We start from the raw sequence: 24627 nt of genomic DNA, 5'->3' as shown, positions 1-24627 counted from the left end.
AATGTAGATGGTTAAAATCAGGCAGATTTGATGGTAAAATTGCACTCGCATAGCTAAGTAACAGGTCGGCATGTCAAGTAATGGAGGTCCAGTGGGAACATCAGGTCCTTTTGGCCATGCTCTGGGTGTTTTCCTGCCACTCCGGATGTGTCCAGGACTTGGGGAGTAGCAGAGGGGCACAGGGATGCTCACAGGGATGATGTCACAGAATGGACTGGGTTTCCAAGATGGCGCGCATTTGGAGCATGCTCACACACCACTTAAATTTGCTGTCCCCTCAAAATAAATCAACACACAGCCATTAATGTCTAAACCGCTGGCAACAAAAGTGAAGACACCCCTAAGTGAAAATGTCCAAATTGGGCCCAAAGTGTCAATATTTTGTGTGGCCCCCATTATTTTCCAGCACTGCCTTAACCCTTTTGGGCATGGAGTTCACCAGAGCTTCACAGGTTGCCACTGGATTCCTCTTCCACTCCTCCATTACGACATCACGGAGCTGGTAGATGTTAGAGACCTTGTGCACCTCCACCTTCCATTTGAGAATGCCCTACAGATGCTCAATAGGGTTTAGGTCTGGAGACATGCTTAGCCAGTCCATCACCTTTACCCTCAGCTTCTTTAGCAAGGCAGTGGTCATCTTGGAGGTGTGTTTGGGGTCATTATCATGTTGGAATACTGCCCTGCTGCCCAGTCTCCGAAGGGAGGGGATCATGCTCTGCTTCAGTGTGTCGCAGTACATGTTGGCATTCATGGTTCCCTCAATGAGCTGTAGCTCCGCATTGTCGGCAGCACTCATGCAGCCCCAGACCATGACACTCCCATCACTATGCTTGACTGTAGGCAAGACACACTTGTCTTTTTACTCCTCACCTGGTTGCCGCCACACACGCTTGACACCATCTGAACCAAATAAGTTTATCTTGGTCTCATCAGACCACAGGACATGGTTCCAGTAATCCATGTCCTTGAGTCTGCTTGTCTTCAGCAAACTGTTTGCTGGCTTTCTTGTGTATCATCTTTAGAAGAGGCTTCCTTCTGAAACGACAGCCATGCAGACCAATTTAATGCAGTGTGCGGGGTATGGTCTGAGCACTGACAGGCTGACCCCCCCACCCCTCAAGACAACCTCTGGATATGACCCTGAGCACATTCACTCAACTTTTGACTGACCATGGCGAGGCCTGTTCTGAGTGGAACCTGCCCTGTTAAACCACTGTATGGTCATGGCCACCGTGCTGCAGGTCAGTTTCAGGGTCTTGGCAAGCTTCTTATAGCCTAGGCCATCTTTATGTAGTGCGACAATTCTTTTTTTCAGATCCTCAAAGAGTTCTTTGCCATGAAGTGCCATTGTCCACGGCTTCTCCAGACCCTTCCATGTCTGTCACATGTTCTCAGGGTGAACCTGCTCTCATCTATGAAAAGCACAGGGTGCCAGTGGCGGACTTGCCAATTCTGCTTTTCAGTGGCAAATGCCAATCGAGCTCTATGGTGCTGGGCAGTGAGCACAGGGCCAACTAGAGGACGTCGGGCCCTCAAGCCACCCTCATGAAGTCTGCTTCTGATTGTTTGGTTAGAGACTTTCAGAGCAGTGGCCTACTGGAGGTCATTTTGTAGGGCTCTGGCAGTGCTCATCCTGTTCCTCCTTGCACAAAGGAGCAGATACCGGTCCTGCTGATGGGTTAAGGACCTTCAATGGCCCTGTCCAGCTCTCCAAGAGTAACTGCCTGTCCTTCGTGCTCTTGAGACTGTGCTGTGAGACACAGCAAACCTTCTGGCAATGGCACGTATTGATGTGCCATCCTGGAGGAGTTGGACTGCTTGTGCCACCAATGTAGGGTCCAGGTATCGCTGCATGCTACCAGTAGTGACACTGACCCTAGCCAAATGCAAAACTAGTGAAAAACAGTCAGAAAAGATGAGTAGGGAAACAAATGTCAGTGGCCTCTATCTGTAAAACCATTCGTGTTTTGGGGGTCATCTCATTGTTGCCCATCCAGTGCACCTGTTCACTTCATTAACACCAAAGCAGCTGAAACTGATTAACAACCCCCTCTGCTACTTAACTGACCAGAACAATATCCCAGGAGTTTAATTGACTTGATGCTATACTCTGATTTAAAAAGTGTTTTGTTTTTTTTTGTTTTTTTTTTAGTGTGTGTATGTATTTATATATACATAGTTGCATAGTTAGTCTGGCTGAAAAAAGACAAAAGTCCATCCAGTTCAACCATAGAAGAAAAAAAAAGTTATAATCCTGTACCCACAGTTGATCCAGAGGAAGGCAAAAAAAAACCCAGCAAAGCACGATCCAATTTGCACCTGCTGGTAAAAAAAATTCCTTCCTTTTCCCAGAGAGGCAATCGGATATTCCCTGGATCAACTTTTCCTATAAATGTTAGTATCCAGTTATATTCTGTGCATCCAAGAAAGAATCCAGGCCTTTTTGGAAGCAATCCACTGAGCTGGCCAGAACCAACTCTTGAGGGAATCTATTCCACATTTTCACAGCTCTCACTGTGAAGAAACCTTTCTGTGTTTTGGAGATTAAATTACTTTTCCTGCAGACGTAAAGAAAGCCCCCTTGTCCTCTGTGATGACCTCAGGGTGAATAGTTCTACACAGAGTTCACTATATGAACCACTGATGTATTTATACATGTTGATCATATCCCCCCTTAATCTCCTCTTCTCAAGAGAGAATAAATTCAGTTTGTCTAATCTTTTCTCATAGATGAGCTCCTCCATGCCTCGTATCAGTTTGGTTGCCCTTCTCTGTACTTTCTCCAGTTCCCCAATGTTCTTTTTGTGAATTGGTGCCCAAAACTGAACTGCATATTCCAGATGAGGTCTTACTAATGATTTGTACAGGGGTAATATGATATCTCTCTCTCTCTCTCTGGAGTCTATACCTCTTTTAATACAAGAGAGGATTTTGCCCGCTTTAGAAACCACAGCTTGGCATTGCATGCCATTATTAAGCTTGTGATCTACCAGAACTCCCAGATCCTTCTCCACCATTGATTCCACCAGTTGTACCCCCCTAGTATGTATGATGCATGCATATTCTTAACCCCTAAGTGCATAACCTTACATTTATCAACATTAAATCTCATTTGCCACATAGTTGCTCAATTAAACAGTGCATTGAGGTCAGCTTGTAAGTTGAAGGCATCCTGTGAGGACGTTATTCCACTGCACAGCTTGGTGTCATATGTATGTGTGTGTTTTTATATATACATATATATATATATATATATATATATATATATATATAAAAATACACACACACTCCCTTTCCATTCATTGTAGCTGTCCTGAGTGTGTGAAACGCCCCGTATCTACATGCACCCCACGCTGAATATAGGCAGCCTGTAGAAGTGGATGTATATGCAGCAGCTACGCAGACATGCCAAAATTTGACATTGGCTGGTTGGTGCCAGAGTATTAGCTTCTTAGTTAAGAGTCATGAGTAGGAAGCTGTCACATTTATCAGTGGTAGTAATACCGCTTCACTTCATATTTCTGCTGTAAGTTCATTCAGCTGTTCGCACAGGACACTCCAAAGTCTGTATATACATGGTGCTGGGGTCTACCGTATAGTTTCCTGCTGGTTGAATGTTCTTGGCCTGTAGTGTTAGACTGTTTTATTTTCTAATGAATGTTCTTTAACTCTTATGGTCGAATGTTCTTATGGCTATTTTTCTTTTAGGATCGAATGTTGGGGTATGTTACATTCGCTCAGCAAAAGGCACCAAATAGAAACTGAGATTACACATATTTTACAAACATTGTGTGTTATGCGTTACATTTGCACAAATTGAGATATTTGCAAAGCACATTTTTATAAATAGACCCCTATACAGTGCCTTGAAAAAGTATTCATAACCCTTTTAAATTTTCCACATTTGTCATGTTACAACCAAAATGGTAAATTTATTTTATTGGTATTTTATGTGATAGACCAACACAAAGTGGCACATAATTGTGAAGTGGAAGGAAAATGATAAATAGTTTTAAATTTTTTTTTCAAACAAATATCTAAAGTGTGGCGTGTATTTGTATTCAGCCCCCCTGAGTCAATACTTTTGTAGAACCACCTTTCACTGCAATTACAGCTGCAAGTCATTTTGGGTATGTCTCTACCAGCTTTGCACATCTAGAGGGTGATATTTTTGCCCATTCTTCTTAGCCGTCGCAAAATAGCTCAAGCTCTGTCAGATTGGATGGAGAGAGTCTAATAACAGCAATTTTCAAGTCTTGCCAAAGATTCTCAATTGGATTAAGTCTGGACTTTGACTGCGCCATTTTAACATATGAATATGCTTTGATCTAAACCATTTCACTGTAGCTCTGGCTGTATGTTTTGGGTCGTTGTCCTGCTGGAACATGAACCTTCGCACCAGTCTTAAGTCTTTTGCAGACTCTTAACAGGTTTTCTTCTAAGATTGCCCTGTATTTGGCTCCATTCTTCTTCCCAGCTTCCCTGTTCCTGCTGAAGAAAAGCATCCCAACAACATGATGCTGCCACCACGTTTCATGGTGGGGATGGTGTGTTCAGGGTGATGTGCAGTGGTAGTTTTCCATCACACATAGCGTTTTGCTTTTAGGCCAAAAAGTAAAATTTTGGTCTCGTCTAACCAGAGCACCTTCTTCCACATGTTTGCTGTGTCTCCCACATGGCTTCTCGCAAACGGGGCTTCTTATGGCTTTTTTTCCAACAATGGCTTTCTTCTTGTCACTCTTCCTTAAAGGACAGATATGTGGAGTGCATGACTGATAGTTGTCCTGTGGACAGATTCTCCTGCCTGAGCTGTGGATCTCTGCAGCTCCTCCAGAGTCACCATGGGCCTCTTGCCTGCATCTCTGATTAATGTTCTCCTTGCCCGGTCTGTCAGTTTATGGCCATGTCTTGGTAGGTTTGCAGTTGTGCCTTACTCTCTGTTTTCGGATGATGGATTGGAAAGTGCTCCGTGAGGTGTTCAAAGCTTGGGATATTTTTTTATAACCCAACCCTGTTTAAACTTCTCAACAACTTTATCCCTGACCTGTCTGGTATGTTCCTTGGCCTTCATGATGCTGTTTGTTCACTAATGTTCTTTAACAAACATGAGAGCTTCACGGAACAGCTGTATTTATACTGAGATTAAATTACACACAGGTGAATGCTATTTACTAATTGGGTACCATCTGAAGACAATTTGTCCCACTAGATTTTAGTTAGGGGTATCAGAATAAAGGGGGCTGAATACAAATGCACGCCACACTTTTCAGATATTTATTTGTAAAAAAAAATTTGAAAACCATTTATCATTTTCCTTCCACTTCACAATTATATGCCACTTTGTGTTGGTCTATCACATAAAATACATTTACGTTTTTGGTTGTAACCTGACAGAATGTGGACAATTTCAAGGAGTATGATCACTTTTTTCAAACCACTGTATGTACAGGGTATTAAAGGCAGACTGTGCGCATTGAGTGCCATTTTGAGCAACAGAGTTCACTATGCTGTTATGTCTGCTTCATATACACAGCCATTACTGCATTTAAATTGGCAGCAATCATGAATATTTTGTCAGTCTTCAGCATGCTTTGAGCAAGTTCAGCACAATCTTTTTTTGAATGTTCTACATCTGTAGAAAACTCCTGCAAATGATTAAGGGCTATAAGGCCCTGTCAGCAGTTTTGGGTTCTGCAAAATCTGAGACTGCAAAATAAAGGCTGTAGAAATGAAGCAGTGCCCTAGTTTTTGTGCCAGATTTGAATATTTTCACTTTGGAATTGCATCTCGGTCTAGCTTCATTTGTTTTAAATGTGTATTTTTGTACATATGCAAAAGTTGTTTGTATTGATTCACCGATATATAATGTTTTAATGATAGATTTTAATTAAAGTTTGCAGTAATTACGTCTTTCATTGAATTCCAGTTACGCTGATTATGATTCTGGTTCAAATACCAGGAATGTGTTCAGTGCACTACATGACCGTGCACCTGAAAGGATTTTCCCATCTGAGAAGGCAGAGGAAGAGTTTAAACCACTTTTATCTTCCCCTCACTTGCCATTGCTTTCTTTTCCATAATGGTTTGGGTGGGCTGTGACTCTCTCTTGTTTTTATGCCCTCTTCTTCCTCAAACGTTTTTTAGAGAGGGAGCAGGTGATGGTAACAGGAAGAGGCAACCAGGTAAAAGATGGGTAAGTACTGATTTGTACTCAAAAAATATTTGAGGTTACTATACATATATACCAGCACACTTCCGCTTCAATCTGAGCGCTGCCACCGTAACAAAAAAACATAGACACAAAAAACAAACTGCCCAAAATTGAGCAAAAGTGGTTACTATTGGTAACAGGTATTTTCTAAGCTGGACTCTATGAGAAATACACCGAAATACCAAGTATTATAACACATAAGGTTTTTTTTATTGCTCAGTTTTGAGTGAAACTCCAGCGTGGGTTCAAACAGATTACATTTTGAGTTCAACACATGAAAGACATGAATAGATCAAACAGACTAGACAGACAAACTTAGATTAAAAACGACCACGTCCGGACACATCTAGATTCATACATGGGCAGCATACCGCAACAACATGCTGCAGAAGTAAACCACAATAATGTATAAAGGTAGCTCCCATGTATGAATATGGGATTCCTGGGTGCCCAAATGATCAAAGCAGGCTAAAGTGCACTAAATTAGACCAAAAAGTGTCAGGCCTTTGAAAATTACTGGGCCATGCCCTAATGAAGTCAATGTGGCAGTCTGTGTAAAAAAAAAAAAAAAAAAAAAAAAAAGAAAATTAAATGAATAGTTGCATCCCATATAATATTGTTAGAATCCGTTCATAACACAAATCCCCATAGGTTTTATTGCAGGAAATTGAGTAAAAGGCCCAGCTATACAGTATATACTGGGCAGCATCAAACAAGGAGCATGTATCCTGCACTGAACTTTGTGAAGGATAATTATGTGTGGACAACGTTACTCAAAAACATACAACATCTCACAGAAGTGAGTTCACCCCTAAGTGAAAATGTCCAAATTGGGCCCAAAGTGTCTATTTTGTGTGGCCACCATTATTTTCCAGCACTGCCCTAACACTTGTTGGCATGGAGTTCACCAGAGCTTCACAGATTGCCACTGGAGTGGATGTAAGAGACCTTGCGCTCCTCCACTTTCTGTTTGAGGATACCCTACAGATGCTCAATAGGGTTTAGGTCTCTAGACATGCTTGGCCAGTCCATCACCTTTACCCTCAGCTTCTTTAGCAAGGCAGTGGTTGTCATGGAGGTGTGTTTGGGGTCATTATTTTGTTGGAATACTGCCCTTCGGTCCAGTCTCCTATGGGAGGGGATCATGCTCTGCTTCAATATGTCACAGAACATGTTGGCATTCATGGTTCCCTCAATGAACTGTAGCTCCCCAGTGTCGGCAGCAGTCATGACACTCCCACCACCATGCTTGACTGTAGGCAAGACACACTTGTCTTTGTACTCCTCACCTGGTTGCCGCCACACACGCTTGACACCATCTGAACCAAATAAGTTTATCTTGGTCTCATCAGACCACATGACATGGTTCCAGTCATCTTTAGAAGAGGCTTCCTTCTGGGATGACAGCCATGCAGACCAATTTGATGCAGTGTGCAGCGTATGGTCTGAGCACTGACAGGCGGACCCCCCACCCCTTCAACCTCTGCAGCAATGCTGGCAGCACTCATACGTCTATTTTCCAAAGACAACCTCTGCATATGACGCTAAGCACATGCACTCAACTTCTTTGGTCGAAAAATGGCGAGGCCTGTTCTGAGTGGAACCTATCCTGTTAAACCGCTGTATGGTCATGGCCACCGTGCTGCAGCTCAGTTTCAGGGTCTTGTCAATCTTCTTATAGCCTAGGCCATCTTTATGTAGAGCAACAATTCTTTTTTTTCAGATCCTCAAAGAGTTCTTTGCCATGAGCTGCCATGTTGAACTTCCAGTGACCAGTATGAGAGTTTGAGAGCGAAAACACCAAATTTAACACACCTGAGACCTTGTAACACTAACGAGTCACATGACACCGGGGAGGGAAAATGGCTAATTGGGCCCAATTTGGACACTTCACTTAGGGGTGTACTCACTTTTGTTGCCAGCGGTTTATACATTAATAGTTGTGTGTTGTTATTTTGAGGGGACAGCAAATTTACACTGTTATACAAGCTGTACACTCACTACTTTACGTTGTAGCAAAGTGTCATTTCTTCAGTGTTGTCACATGAAAAGATAGAATAAAATATTTACAAAAATGTGAAGCGGTATAGAAGTACCCGTAATAATAATAATTTTAGTGCTGCCTTTTAGGTGTTCAATATAGTAAAATAGTCCTGTAGTAATTGGAAGAAAATGACCATTCTCACTGGCCCTGTGAATATCGGTTTTTGCTCAGAAGAATGAAGATTCTTATGTTTCGTTAATGTCATCATTCATTTTGGATAACTTTGAATTCTTGGCCTCACCCCTGGCACTGCCACAACCAGAAGTGACTGCCTGGCTGGAGTTCTGAATGATGATTAATTCCTTTATAAGACATACAGTACTAGCCCTGTTTTTCCCATGTCTCATTCCCACGTCCTAAAGGCACCTTTCAGTTCAGATGCCAAATAAAATGAAACATTACTTGGTTAGTGCAATCTGTGTTAGATTGGTAGTCTCATGGACAAACTAGACTGACAGGCAGACTAAACCTAGGAAAGCAGTCTTCAGGATTTGATTTGCCTTATGGGAAAAAAGGGTTGCAATGTCTTAAAATACTGCTAACACTTTACAAACTGGTAGTAAGCAGGTGACTGTTTTGTTTTTTCCCTGCTGTACATACCCACTGTGGCTAGTGTCACTAATAATTACCCCAGACTACTGAAACCAAGTCTCACTAGCTTTTAGTGAATGTGCTATTTCTTAAGAGGCATGTTCACAAAACAGTTTGGTACATCCATTGTATCGGGGCTCCAGGTTCTTTCTGGGTTTTTCACTTATGTATGCCCTTCAACTCCCCAGGAACCATTCTCCATTGAGACTTGTTCTATATAGGGGTACATTGTTTTTGAATGTGTTTGTAATATAAACATTGCACAGTATTGTGCTAGGTTGGGGTTTCACATCATAGGGTGAGGGTGTCACGGGAGGGGGGGGGGAGGGGTGCTTATCAGTGCGTGGATCTTTATTACCTTGACAAAGGTTGGCTGCACTACTCCAAACTGTTCGTGTGATTAAAAAACCTTTTGATACCATTTTCTACTGTTTCAAGTCCTGTGGAGTGCTCACGATTCACTTGACTGAATACATTTCCAATTTGTGATGCATCCAGGCATTACCTCTATGACGAGTGCAGGCGCTCTTCCTCATTGATCTATATTTATCTTAGTGGCTCCCAAATTCTAGAACTAAAAGCAAGTAAGCTTTCCCTTGCATTTTCTCTATCTGTTCTGTTTTTCGGGAGGTTACTGCCTGAAACATCAGGAAGAAACGAGAAGTAGCCCTGCAAAATTATCCTCCATGTTACCAACAACCATCTGTCATATCTTCTTGAACACAGTGATATGGGGTGCCCATAGATTTTAAAGTGTAGTCAGACCTGCCTGTGTAGTCCAAATGCCCTACACCATACTCCTGTGGAGTGCTGAACATACAAAGTTTGTGAGCTAGAGAGGTCAACCATGTGACCATACAATCCCCCCCTCCTCCCCATCACACACACACACACACATATCTACATCTACACTTCTCTAAAGGAGATGAATGCATAATTTGTGAGTGACCACACACACAGAAGACTGGGGGCTTGACATACAGTGCACACAGAATAGAGGCTGTGGTGTCAGCGATAGTCTCTGGTAGCATACTCCAACATTGCCTGTTTTCTGGCTGGTATCTCCCCTTTAACAAACTTTGCAGATCTGCCATCTTACAATCTTGTTCATCTTTTTCTTGTACACTGGAGGACAGAAAACAGCCCAGATCCACTCTACTGATATCCTGAGAAAATAAACTACCAGCAGGAGGCTTGTGGCATTTTGTATGGCAGCGCATACTGAAGGCAAACACCGTCATTTACAACAACCCAAGCTACCAACCGCCTTATAAATCTAATATTGAGTTTGTAATATTTTCCTTAAAGTCTGTTGTTTGTGTAATTGGCATGCTTTATAGTGGCCCATCTTTCTACCTATGCATGTTGTATAAGTCTAAGCATAATATGTAAAGGATGAAGGATTAGAGTTCCATTTTATGCCTTTTGTCCTGAGAGCTTTCTGAGCTTTCTAATAAGTAATCTCTTGCAGTATACAGTATGGTTGCCATTTCTGTCAGGACCGGGCATGCCACAAGACACCAGATGATTTTCAACCAATTCTGATGAATTGACATGCCTACAATTCACACATCTCTAATGAAATTACATTTCTTTTAATTAATTTTTTTCTGCCATTGTCATTCAGTTACTTTCAATGCAATATCTGCATTCTGGGTGAATTTATTGTGTTTTTCATTTCCAATTCTTCCCCTTTTTTTTTTCCCATACACAGATGCCAACACAAAATGTTATGGGCATTGAGAGGACAGTGCTGAGCTTGTCAGGCACCAAGGAAACAGAATGATTCGGAACACTGTTTCTTTTGTATTGCGGGACAAATGGCAGTTCATCTTCTAGGATTAGGGTCTGTAAAGTAAATCACTGATATTATGACAGTCTGGTCAGCATACAGAATATGAAATGGCTAGGGCAGACCTTGTCAGAGTCATGGTATTTCTGAGAAGGAAGGACTATAAATATTTTTTTTTAGACTGTAGTCTTTGATGGACTGTTCCACACTATTAGATTTTCAGCACCTGTTATAATTTACACTCTGCAATTTTTAAATGCAGCTTCCAGCATCCAGTACCAAATTTTGTTTAATTTCCAGTCATTTCTGGCTTGTGGGTCCACAGCTGTATAGGAAGAGAAATCAACCTAGTATATGTATATATACAGAATAAAAATATGTAAATATCATCATGAATGAAGACCTGCCTATGATCTTAAGCTATAAGATGAGAGTGAGAGAGATCCTTTATTCAATATATTTCTATCATGCTAATAGCACAGCTCATGCAGAAGCAGTGAGGGAAAGATTGGTACCTGGATTTTTTTCCCCTGGGTTTATATTCACAAATCTATTGTATGTGATGCTAAAGAAGAGAGGCATGCAAGGGGAGGACAATTAAAATTTCAGCAATGAATTGAGGATACCTTATTTAAGACTCAAAGTTATGTATGCTATAAAGTCAAATGTAAATGCAGCAAGTACTTGAAGGTACAGTATTATCCTTTTAAAATGTAAATGCAACATAAGAAAATGCTTCATAGGCATAGTTAGCTCTCCTCTTTCAAAGTCAAACTTCCCATCAAATAGTTAATATGTACAATGAGGAAACCATTGTTCATTGTCCAAGAATGAACTAAAAATCGCATTTCTATCCTGACCTCTGAGTATTCCTGTAGTGTCTGGATTGATGACATTGTTTGCCTTTGTAACAGGAGTGGAGGTGAAATTAGGACATAGCCTTGCCCATTCTCCCAAATATATATGAAAAACATCAGATTTTTATAGAACCGCTTTCGAAGCTTAAAACTAATCATCCTAAAGCAACCATCTCTTTGAGGGGCGTGATGAAAAAAATCTTACATTTTAATTCCCACAATGTAAAAATATATTAAATCGACATTTTATATGTCAACCAACCCTAACAGCTTATTCCATTAGGAACAGACATATGTATTGCATGTGTCCAAAGTTGTGATTACTGCAGATGAGAAGAGGAAGAGAGCCAGAGGATTGTTTAGGAGAAACTAAAACCCTATGTATTCACTGTCTGAGACTCTCAAAGTACAAATGACATCTCTGGATGTAATTTGATTTAAATATGCTACCTATTATTTGTAGATTAAAATTTGCAAGCAAAACTTTCATATTTTTTTTTGTCAGAGCTGCCCTAATAAATCTTTAATAAGTAGAAAAGTTTATTGAAAAAAAATTGCACGTGAGAGACACGCGTGCAACAGGGGCAACTATACAATCTTTACAACTCCTACAATCGTGAGCGACCCTATGTATCAATCTAAGCAGGCCAGATCTTATCAAATTTTTTCAGGCAATTCCGACTTTCATAGGTAGGCCTATACAACGGCAGTACTTTATCAACACAGGCACACTACTCAGACATTTTAGGAGGATTTGGAAGTTTCCAACAGGTAGGATTTCCCATCTTGCATAGGTTACATAGTACAGGAATAATTTGATCTCAACCTACAACTACTTTCTGTATTTCCAGTAATAATGGGTCAAGTTGTAAGACAACTTCACAGATCCTACTAAGTATCTCAACAGCTGAGAGCCAGTAAGGCTGGAGCAGCAGAGAGGACCAGATCATATGCAGGAAGATACCCTTGGTAGTTCCACACCGAGGACAAAGCGGGTTGGAAGATCGGTAAACGCTAACTAATTGTTGTGGGTTATGAAAGGCCCTGAGGAAGAACTTCAAATTAATAAATCTATCCTTTGCTGAGATCATATTTGTGACATAAACAGAGACCCGTCCTAGTACTCTTCAGTAATGTCAGGTAAGTCAGCTTGCCATCTATGGAATAAATGTGTAAAAGTAGGGGAATGAGCAAATGAGTCATAGATATAGTGAGGAGAGTGGCTTTCCTATCACTCTTGAGGTAAGCAGGCGTTTTGTGGATTCAGATTTCAAAGTAATAGGGGTAGGGAACTGAGCTGTAAATGCATATTTTAGCTGCAGAAATCTAAAGATCATACTGTTAGGAAAGAGATATATTTATATTTAAATTCCTGGAATCTTATGATAGCTGCCTTTTTGGTATAACGTGCTATAATGTTGTCATTCCCTGAGCAGCCCAAAGCTGTCGGTCGGACACTAGATGCAATTGGAGGGGGGAAGAGGAGTTACCCCATAGTAGTACATTTGAAGAGAAGGCGTTCTCTGCATGATAAATCCTTGGGGCATGGTTCCAAGCCCTAATACTGATACGTATAGGGCAAGGGTTTCTGCCCGGGAGCTGCTGCAGCCAGTCAGGGATCCTGATCTGTTCTATCTCCAGGAAGGCAAAGAGCTCAGGCATGTCCACAAGGCATTGTAGCAGGAAAGCAATAATGCCTATTTGGATAAAAATGAACCCCCACCTATAGGAGATTGCCAGCTCTCTGTGTATCCAGCAATGGATGCAACAGTGCTCTTCTCTACAAGGTAGCCATGCACAGATCAGGCAGGATCTTAATGTCAGCCTGGTCAATCTTGACTGAGTCCAAGGAACAAGCCTTCTGAAGGATTGTGTACATTTGAGAGTAGCAATGGAGCCTACAAATCACATCCAGCAGTCTAGTTGGATCTGTTGGGTAAGGACATAGGGCCTGGTAAACTCAATCTAGCTTGATATTGATTAGGGGGCCATGTCAGTAACCTTCTGGAGGATGGCAGCTACCGTATCGTGGAGGTTATCGGTTTCTGTTGCCTCCGAGGAGCTGGAGGTTATTGCAGCGGATCCAGTCCTCCAGGTCTTCCGGATGAAGCTGTATGGAGGATAACTGGGCCATTTTGGGTCTCTTGAGCTTGTTTCAGGCCAGACACACTGTTGTCTAGAGCAAATGTGGGGGCTTCCTTTGTGGAAACCCAAACAGATAATTGCTGGATCTCAGAGAGTAACACTTGAGTCTTGTGCCTTTTGGGTGTTCTCCGGTCTGTGGATCAGAGCTTCTACGTTTGCTTTGATGATGAGACTTTGGATCAGGGCTCTTGTATCATCTGCCCCCTCTCCTGAATGCTGGAGAATATTTTATTATGTTTCAGTGGACACACCATTACTCCCAGCTATTGGAAATACACTAATATTTTCACAATCTGACAACCAACATATTATTGCACAGAATTAAATTAGGATTTATTGAAGCTCAAATATGATATGGATATTATGTGTGTCTTGTTTAGGAGGACTAGTGTGTGTTATTATTCTGCTGGACCTGGTAGCATAGGCATGTTTAAATTGGCATATTATACATCTGTATAAACACTTTTACGTTAAGATGTATGAAAGGTCAGCCTCAGGTTGAATAAAATCAGACATATAGATATGTATTGCTCAGACCACCCTTCAAGACTGTTTTATGGGCCCTGTCATAAATAGCCAAGTCTTTAAAAGTTTTTTTTACAGATTCTGCAAGAGGGGATTTTATGACCAAAACGGGCGGCTAACTTCATTCCCCTATATGGTCAGATTTCAATATATCACTGAAAAGTAATATTTGGCTGTGAACCTTACCCACAATGTAAAAAGTGATATGAATAAGAATGTTGAATCACCATCTATATATACAGAAAAAAATGACATCTGTCTGGATGTGGCTGCCATTTGGCCACCATTGTTCCACCCGTCTCCTTCGCTTTTTCAATCAAGGAATTTTCGAGTGGCAGGTGGTTGACAGGGCAAGTCATGAATGTGAATTTTGACTGGTTCCTCAGGAACGGGACAAAATTTACATACTGTATGCTCAACTTTAATATTCCTGATCTGCGTATGCTGGATTATATACTTGTATGAAAAATGTATCCTGTTTGTTGTATTTCTTCCTTTGTATAAAATCCCTGGTGTTTCTGCAAGTCCCTCTATCATGTGTTTTTTCTGGATTTTTGGTTAATATTCTGTCTCTATTGTTTAAAATACACCCTTAATGGTATTCCAGTCTTAGTCCGTTGTGTTCAATATTGAGTTGACCCACCCTTTGCAGCTATAACAGCTTCAACTCTTCTGGGAAGGCTGTCCACAAGGTTTAGGAGTGTGTCTATGGGAATGTTTGACCATTCTTCCAGAAGTGCATTTGTGAGGTCAGGCACTGATGTCGGACGAGAAGGCCTGGCTCACAGTCTCCATTCTAATTCATCCCAAAGGTGTTCTGTCGGGTTGAGCTCAGGACTCTGTGCAGGCCAGTCAAGTTCCTCCACCCCAAACTCATCCAAGTCTTTATGGATCTTGCATTGGGCACTGGTGCGCAGTCATGTTGGAACAGGAAGGGGCCATCCCCAAAAGTTGGGAGCATGAGAGAGAAGCATGATTCGTCACTCCAGAGCATGTGTCCACTGCTCTAGAGTCCAGTGGCAGCGTGGTTTACACCACTGCATGCAATGCTTTGCATTGCACTTGGTAACGTAAGGTGTGGATGCATCTGTTCGGCCATGGAAACCCATTCCATGAAGCACTCTATGCACTGTTGTGCTAATCTGAAGGCAACATGAAGTTTGGAGGTTTTTAGCTATTGACTCTGCAGACCGTTGGCTACTTCTGTCCACTGTGTGCTTCAGCATGCGCTGACACCGCTCTGTCACTTTACGTGGCCTACCACTTTGTGGCTGAGTTGCTGTTGTTCCCAATTGCTTCCACTTTTCATAATACCACTAACCGTTAATCGTGGAATATTTAGTAGCAAGGAAATTTCACGGATGGGCACAGGTGGCAACCTATCACGATACCATGCTTGAATTCACTGGGCTCCTGAGAGCAACCTATTGTTTCACAAATGTTTGTAGAAGCAGTCTGCATGCTTAGGTGCTTGATTTTATACACCTGTGGCCATGAAGGTGATTGGAACACCTGAATTCAAGGATTTGGAGGAGTGTCCCAATACTTTTGGCAATATAGTGTGTGTGTGTGTGTGTATGATATATAGATATATGTGTGTGATATATAGATATAGATATATATATATATGTGTGTGTGTGTATTTTGCTCAGCATAAATGAATACACCCCAACAGATTTGTCAGAAAACCTGTACTTTCCCTTCAGAATCAACATTTTCTATGGGACACTATACTACAAAATACTCCCACAAATACAGGCCATTGATTGCAAACAAAATTTGTTAATTTGCACACACAAAGTATTTTTCCTAACAAATTCATTCACGACACATGTTGCAAAAACGAATACACCGCAATGAAAGTCTTGGAAGCAAAGCTAAATTTTAGACAAATTCCTATTTAACAAGAATTCAACTACAGGTGAGTCTATTTATTCATTAAACAGGTGTCCAGCAGACAGCTGATTATAAAAGGGCGTTACTTAACAAAGAAAACCCCTTCCCATATCATGTTGTCAGCAATGGCACCACATGGAAGAGAAATGTCACAAGGCCTGAGATCAGCAAAGCTTTACTTATCAGTCAGGATACTGTAGCAAAAGTGACACAAAAATTTAATAAAGATGGCACTGCAACCATCTCACACAGACATCCAGGCTGTCCACAGAAGTCAAAACATCGACAGGAGCGTCTTCCAATGAGAAGGGTTGAAGAAAATCACCATGTAAGTTCACTGCAGTTAAGTAAAGATGTAGAAAGCCAAACTGGGGTGATTGTTTCCCATGACACAATACAGAGTACACTGCAGAGGAATGGCATGCATCAGTGTCATCCTTCAAAGGAAGCCTCTCCTAAAGCCCACGCATAAAAAAGCCTGCCTAGAATTTGCCAGGGCCCATGCTGAAAAAGAAGATGACTACTGGGACCCTGTACTCAGGAGTGATGAGATCAAGGTAAATGTTTTTGGAACTGATGGCTTCAAACTGTATGGCATCGCAAAGCTGAAGAGTACAAAGAAAAATGCATGGTGCCTACAGTGAAACATGATGGTGGCCTTCTGTGGAGCTGCATGAGCTCTGCATGAGCGCTGCTGGTGACAAGGAGCTGCATGTCATTGATGGGATAATCAATTCACAGATGTACTGCTGTATATTGAAAGAGAAGAGAAGATGCTACCATCACTCCATTCCCTTGGTCATCATGCACTTTTCCAACATGACAATTATCCAAAACACACATCTAAGGCCATTATTGCATTTCTGAAGAAGAACAGGGTGAAAGTGATTCAGTGGCTAACTATATCTCCTGATCTGAACCCAATCGAACACCTATGGGGAATTCTGAAGAGACAGGTTGAACATCACTTTCCAGCCAGCATCCAGGCTCTAAAAGAGGTCATTCTTGAAGATTGGAAAAAGATAGATGTTGCAGTTGCAATATGTCACCAACTTGTTCATTCCATGCCTAGAAGACTTGGTGCTGTCCTTAAAATCATGGCAGTCATACAAAATATTAGATGTAATAGTTTTTGTTGTGGGGTGTTATCATTTTTGCATCAACTAATTTGAGTAAAACTGAAGATGTTTAATCTAAGTTATATTATCAACCTTACTTTCATGTAGTGAGCTAAACAAATGTTCTGTAAAACTCAGTTTTGTAAAAATTTTGGAAATAGTTTTTGTGTTCATTGAGATATTTAATAAAATCGTTACAGAGGAGGTCTAGCGCTGGAATCATTGCTCTCACTATAACGTTCATGGTGATACCTCACATATGTGGTGTGAACACAGTTTACATATGCGTTTGCTTCTGAGCGCGAGCACAGGAGGATGGGGGCACTTTAAATTTTATTTTTACACTGTCCCCTTTATTAGCACTTTTATTCCTATCACAATAAATGTAAACATCCCTTGTGATAGAAATAAAGCATGAGAGGTCCTCAAGAAGATCCCAGATATTTCCTCCATTCTGAAAAGCATGAGACCAATAAAAAAAGAAAATTGATTTCATGCTTCCTGCCTCCCAGGACCATAGAGATGGCCAGGACCATCCTGCTCTATGGCAACCCGGCGACTCCACCGGATTGGTTACCAATCACACGGAGTAACCCGGAGAGGCACCGGTGGGTGGTGAGGAGAGCGGGAGTGAACGTCCCCTCCTGCTGCCTGTAAAAGCAATCCAGGGACTAACCAGCTGCTAGGATAGCTTTTACAAAACATGGAATCGCTGACTGAAAAATAAAAAGATACTGGGATGATTCCTGTAGCTGCAGGCACCATCCCGGTATAACTGATGAAAGTCAAGGGCGTCCACCCGCCAGGAAGATATTAAACTGTATGGGTTGTTTTACAAGGTGAGGGTTCCCATATACTTTAGGAAATAGTCCCTGTCATTTACCACAGTAGAAATTCGCACTAGCTACATAATTTTGATTCTGGCCCGAGTGTTAATGAATTTGAAACCTCACATATGGTGTCTGTATCTCTCTAAAGATATGCAGCACTGCATGTAGTAGGATCGCAGGAGGTGCTGAGTGAAGTAGGACCACATGAAGTGCTGCCTGTATTAGGGAGGATAGAGACATGCTGCCTGTAGTAGGGAGGTAAGATGTGCATTGCTTGTTGTAGGGAGGCAAGAGGCATACTGCTTGTAATATGGAGGTGAAAAGGAGCTTGGTGTTACACAAGTATACAGAAATCCAAGGGTGCATGTACAGGGCTGTGGAAATTTTTGAAAAATACTACTTGTCCAGGGACTAAATCTGTGCCCCAATCTACTTGTTCTGATAGGAAAAAAAAAAATAAATTAACCAAAACCGTACTTAAATCTGAGGTGCTGTTAGTAATGTCTGGTGCTTTTAAAAACAAAAGGGGCTTTGTGGCAACTTAAACATTTTAATATTTTTAACATTGCGCTGTTTATCTCCTCCTCCCCTCCCTGCCAGTCTCCAGCACTGCACCCAGGGACTAGCAGGAAGGGGAGAATCCTTGCAGTGTAATGAGCACCGATTGGCTGCTCGTCAGGGAAGAGGAGTGTCCTTCTATCCTTTATCCCTTTCGCTGCCAGAGCTGTTTTTGTGATTTTAAAAAATCATTTAAGGCCTGAAGATTACACAAAACTCCAAAACATTATATATTTTCTGAAAGCAGACACCCCAGAGAATAAAATAGCGGTAGTGCCAATTGTTTGTTACAGCGGTGTAGGAAATGCAAACGTTCAGTAAAAAATACACTTAAGTTAATTTTAGGGCACAAAAAGCAATAAATTATCCAATTTTTTTGTAAAATATAAAAGATGAGGTTGCATCGAGTAAATAGAAATCAAACATGTCAAACCTTAAATTTGCGTGCGCTTGGGAAACGGCAACAAACTTTTAGTACCCTATATTTTTTATAGGTGACGCTTTTAAAGCCCCTTATAGGTCATCAGCGTTTTAGAAATATTGTTCTCATTCTGGAGTGCAAGGCGATATGTAACGTGTATCTCGACGTTTTCATGTGTAGGCACTCCAGCACGTGCTTTTACGTTTGCACATGCATATATGTGGGGGTGGGGGAGGGCTCTTGAAAAATTTGGGGGGGTTATATGTTTGGGTGTATGTCTGCATGTCTCCCTTGAATGTAATGCAGTGTACGTCGCACCGCATTACATTCTTTCCTGGCCTCAATGGCTGGGAATCTGTCAATGTCACATCACTTTCGGGTCAGGGCCACCCGAATGCTTCCACCTGACAGATGCTTGCACGCAGCAGGGCTAAATGTAAATAAAGACTATCTGCCTGGCACTACATGTCCTGGGCGTTGGGCGATATAAATTTAACAACCTTAATTGCATGAAGTTTTCAATTTAAATATATTCTGTACGGGTAATTTACATGAAATGAGATTACACAGTTGCACCATGCACAGAATACAATCAATTAGATTGGTTAAAAAGAGTTCAAGAATTGTTAGGAGATTGGGTGGAGGGGTGTTGGAGATTTTATATAAATATTCTTTTTGTCTTTACTAGTAACAGAGATGATCTTCTACAGCACAATGCAGTCACCAAACACTCATTTACTAGTAATAGTTGTATGTGTATGTTGGAGAAAAAGAATTGTCACAAGGTCTGGTCTTTGATTTCTGTATGATCACATACCACATGTATGAACAAGTTTAGCCTCATATCTCTGATTGTTATATGGATATTGGAGCTCTTAGACCTTTTACATGCTACATGGAAGTTTAATCCTAGGAAAGACAAAGTTAATGAATTAAAGCTGTGCTCAGTAATGCGCATATTTAAAAAAAAAAAAAGAAATCTGCATCTCTGCAAGAATTTCTTTAGAGTATACTATAAATAAACCCAAGGCAGGAAGGAAGAACTTACTCAGGTTGGTTGCATTCAATAAGTACATTCGTCAGTTTTTCTTGCACAGATGGAAGTTGAAAAGTGCAGACAAAATGTACAGGTTTTATCTTTTTTTTTTAATGGTAGATACAACATTAAGGGAACCTTTAAAGTAAAATATTAAGTAACCTACAGTGGGGAAAATAACGATTTGATCCCCTGCAGATTTTGTAAGTTTCTCTACTGGCAAAGAAATGAAGAGTCTATAATTTATATCATAGGTGTATTTTAAATGATAGAGACATAATATCAACCAAAATCCAGAAAAAACACATGATACAAATGTTATAAATTGAGTTGCAGTTTAGTGAGTAAAATAAGTATTTGATCCCCAAGCAAAACATAACTTAGTACTTGGTGGAGAAACCCTTGTTGGCAAGCATTTTAGGTAAGATGTTTCTTATAGTTGGTTACCAGGTTTGCACACATCTCAGGAGGGATTTTGGTCCACTCTTCTTTACAGATCTTTTCTAATCCTTAAAGTGTTACTAAACCCGTGTCATGGTCCCCCCTCCCTCACTCCCTCTCTTCCCCCCTCCCTTCCTCATTGCATGTCCCTGCGTCCGCACATAGCCCACATAAAGTGGTGTGCTGGTCGCAAGGGAGCTGCCTCCTGTGGCAAGGGTCACACCTCTCCTCGGTCGCGCGCCAAGGAGTCTGCCGCCCCACTGTGCCTGCATGTGGATTCTCCACATGCAGGCCACCTGAGTGTCTCCGTGCACCCCCTTCCCTGTGTCTCGGCAGGCAGAGCGCGGCCCTGAGGTTCCCACGCTCTGCAGCCGCCGTAGACAATGGCCGCACTCCCTGTGCGTGGCTGGAGTGAGGGGGAGGGCTTGCTGCCCTGGAAACCCGACGCCAGGCCGGCCATTGCCGTGGCAACCTGGGAGTGTCCTGCTCCGGCGATAAAAGACTGGAGAAGGACCCCAGCGGGGAGATCTTTTTCTGCTCGTGACCCTGAGTGCTGTGAGAGGTCTGAGCTGCGGCCAGACCTTACAGCCAAGCCGGATTTAACTCTTCCCTGCCAGCCTGCCTTCTGCTGTGTCCCCTCTGCTGAGTGCCCGGATCTCCTGCCTAACAGAGCTGCCTTCTGCTGTGTGCCCTGATTATCCTGCCTGACAGAGCTGCCTTCTGCTGTGTGCCCATATTACCCTGCCCACCGGTCTGCCCTCTGCTAGTTGCCCGGACTTACCCTTTGCCTGCCCTCTGCTCTGTGCCCGGATTACCCATTGCGTGCCAGCCTGCCCTTTGCTGTGTGCCTGGACTTACCCAATGCCTGCCCTCTGCTGTGTGCCTGGACTTACCCATTGCCTGCCTGAACTGCCATCTGCTGTGTGCCCAGACTTACCCATTGCCTGTCTGAACTGCCCTCTGCTGTGTGCCCGGACTTCACCCATTGCCTGCCTGAACTGTCCCTCTGCTGTGTGCCCCAGACTTGACCCTTGCTATACTGATCAAGTGTCCAAATCCCTCAATAAAAACCTTGTGTGCCTACTGCACTCTGCGTGTGTTCTGTCCCACCCACACCTCCATCACAACCCAAAACAGTAAAATCAGTCTGTATATGCAGTAAAGCATACTTCTTATACTCACTGTGGAACCTAAGAGTTAGTCCTCTGCATTGTGTAAAATCGCTGTTTGATTCTTCTTTGATCCTCCCCTTCTTCCAGTGTCCCCCTCTTATCTTCTGATAAGACGTGTGGAGACCCTCTGCACATGCTCAATTTGGTGTGTATTGCTAGAGAGGTTTTTTTTTTTCTTAGTGGATGTGATCAGCACAGGGCCAATCGGCACTGTCCACACAGAGGTCAGGGGTCCTGCATCTTCCTAGAACAGAATAACTCCTCATACAAGCTTTAAAATATGCTTGGCTGGACACTGATAGAGGTCCCAAGACTGCTCTAACTATATACTAAAAGGTATTTGGCAGTTTGTTTACTAAAATAATTGCACTTCCATGTTCTGTGTACTGTGGGAGACCAGATATAGTGAATGCAGGGTCCTGGGTTTAGTAACACTTTAAGGTTTCTTGGCTGTTGCTTGGCAACTCTAAGTTTCAGCTCCCTCCCATAAATTTTCTATAGGATTAAGGTCTGGAGACTGGCTAGGCCACTCTATGACCTTAATGCGCTTCTTCTTGAGCCACTCCTTTGTTGCCTTGGTGGTATGTTCTGGGTTATTGTCAAGCTGGAAGACCCATCCACAACCCATCTTCAGTGTTCAGCCTTGTGCAGGTCTACAATCTTGTCCCTAACGTCCTTTTTGACAGCTCTTTGGTTCTACCCATGGTGGTGCCCAAGAAAAAGATTCTGTGGACAGGTGTCTTTTATACACATAACGAGTTGTCATTAGAAGCACATTCTTAAATTGACAGGACTAATCTGTGTACCACATGAGTACATAGCCAGTCTGTGGGAGCCAGAATTATTGTTGGTTTGTAGGGGATCAAATACTTATTTTACTCACTGAACTGCAACTCCATTTATAATATTTGCATCATATGTTTTTTTTTCTGGATTTTTAGGTGATATTCTGTCTCTGTCGTTTAGAGTACACCTATGATAAAAATTATAGACCCCTTTTATTTATTTATTTATTTATTTTTTTGTAAAGTTGTAAACATAAAAAAAAATCTGCAGGGGATCAAATAATAATTTTTCCCCACTGTACACATTTAGCCCTACCTATTGGTAAATGGTACCCTGGTTTGATGTGTAAATTAACATCAGTGTTCTGGTCAGCTAAAGTCTGATGCACACTTTTAAGTTCTTTTTTTTTTTTTTCTTTCAACCAAGTAGTCGCTGTACTAACTATGCAGTGTTTGTGGGACAATCTCTCCTGCTGAGCTATTGTTCTGACATGTGTATTGCCCTCACCCCAGAACACACTGATTAATGCTGGCAGCCATTGGCTGCCACCGCTGATCAGCTGCTGGTCAGATGCTGGTTTTCCAGCATGTTCTTTTGACAAAACCAGGTAAGTGGACCATTTCTGTTAGCCAGACAGCTGTACACACTGTCCAAATGTTGGCTGGTTCCTGTTGAACCGGACGATATTCCTATTGTGTGTACATAGCATAAGTGTACCTAGTGTCCACTGGTAAACCAAATACGTGGGGGGAGGGGGGGAGGGGGGGATTGTTGGCCTGTTCGTACCAGTGAAATTTGTTGTGGTGCATTTAAAGTATGCAAGTTAACTTTGGGTTGCCTAAAACACTGCAACAGACCAAAGATTGCGCCTGTGGCGTCTTTGCTAGCATATCACACAGTAGTGCATTACTGTGCTGCAACATTTACATGCCACATTTTATCACTTATCCCAAAAATAAGAGGAGTATTTCTCATTTCAAGACAGTGGGCGATGCCATACAAATTATCGCTCAGAACCAAAGTAGTAGTAGTACAGTAGACATAGTACAATGTATAACATTAGCCTATATTTGTACTCTACTCCAACAGTTCTGAATGTGCATCAAGCCAAAGGGGTGTTAGGCAATGATATGCATTTCCGCGTCTATTGTACTGAAATGAGGAATAATCCTCTTATTTTTGGGATATGTGATGGAATGAGACTTGTGAATATCTTCTGTTCTGTAAAGGCTTTCCTGTCCTGTGCACTGATTGGACTGAGGGCTTCTTGATTGCTTTGGGTAGGCCTTAGATTTTAGTAACGAAAATAGTGCTCGAGTGTTGATGGGGGGAATCCCTCCGGAGGAGCGATTTGTGTTCTCCTGACAACTGTCCCTGCTGGGAGAACAGAATAACTGCTAGCTGGCAAAAACCTTTTTTTTTTTTTTCTTTTTTTTTCTTTCATGCAGTTTACTACCGCTTAAAGTAAAAGACAGAGTAAAGCCCAACTCCAGATAACTTCTTTTTAACAAAGAATTCCAGGTATGAATAGTTTATGCATGGTTACATTGGTCCAGCTTGGACCAATGAAACTATGCATAAAATATTCATACCTGGCCGATACCCCTGGAAGCTGGAAATCACTAGACGCCGTCATACCAGTGATCTTCACATGCTTCCTGGTCCAGTGCCAAGTGGCTGCCGTGCTGTATTATGAACACTGAAGGTCGTGCCATTGAGAGAATGCTTTGCATTTTGAAAAGTGAACACTTTCATTCATTATTGGACAAGATGGAGAGCATGACACTACCATTCTGCTTCTCCACCTCCCTAGTCAGAGAATGCTTTGCTTTTATTCAGAAAATGCAAAGCATTCTCTAAATGATGCCCATCCGAGCGGCCAACCTCCTGTGTTCAGAATGCAGCAGGATAGAGATCACCTGGAGTAGCAGCGTCTGCTTCAGTAATCTCCAGCTTTCAGGGGCATTGGCCACGTATGGTATATATGCGTAGCTGTAGATATATTAGTTCAAGCTGGACCAAGGTACCTATGTATAAAATACCACACCTGGAATTCCTCTTTAAGCCATATGAATAAAAGCTGACTAATAATATCACCCCTGTCAGTAATAAATTGTTGGTCTCAACCTCTAACTAAAACTTGACAGCTGGACAGCTTGACCAGCTGATGTAAGTAGAAAAAAAAGGATCTATTGGCAAGG

At 41.9% G+C, this 24627-nt stretch overlaps 1 protein-coding gene across 1 annotated transcript in view; it reads left to right on the top strand.

Annotated features, from left to right (window-relative positions):
- The window catches only part of SH3PXD2B (SH3 and PX domains 2B), a 153683-nt gene that overhangs the window by 17105 nt on the left and 111951 nt on the right, over positions 1-24627 (top strand). The window lies entirely within an intron of this gene.

Source organism: Staurois parvus, unplaced genomic scaffold, assembly GCF_062004578.1.
Source record: "Staurois parvus isolate SC_StPar_1 unplaced genomic scaffold, SC_StPar_1.0 ptg000424l, whole genome shotgun sequence".
NCBI classification, from domain to species: domain Eukaryota; kingdom Metazoa; phylum Chordata; class Amphibia; order Anura; family Ranidae; genus Staurois; species Staurois parvus.
This window is presented reverse-complemented; position numbering and strand designations above follow the sequence as displayed.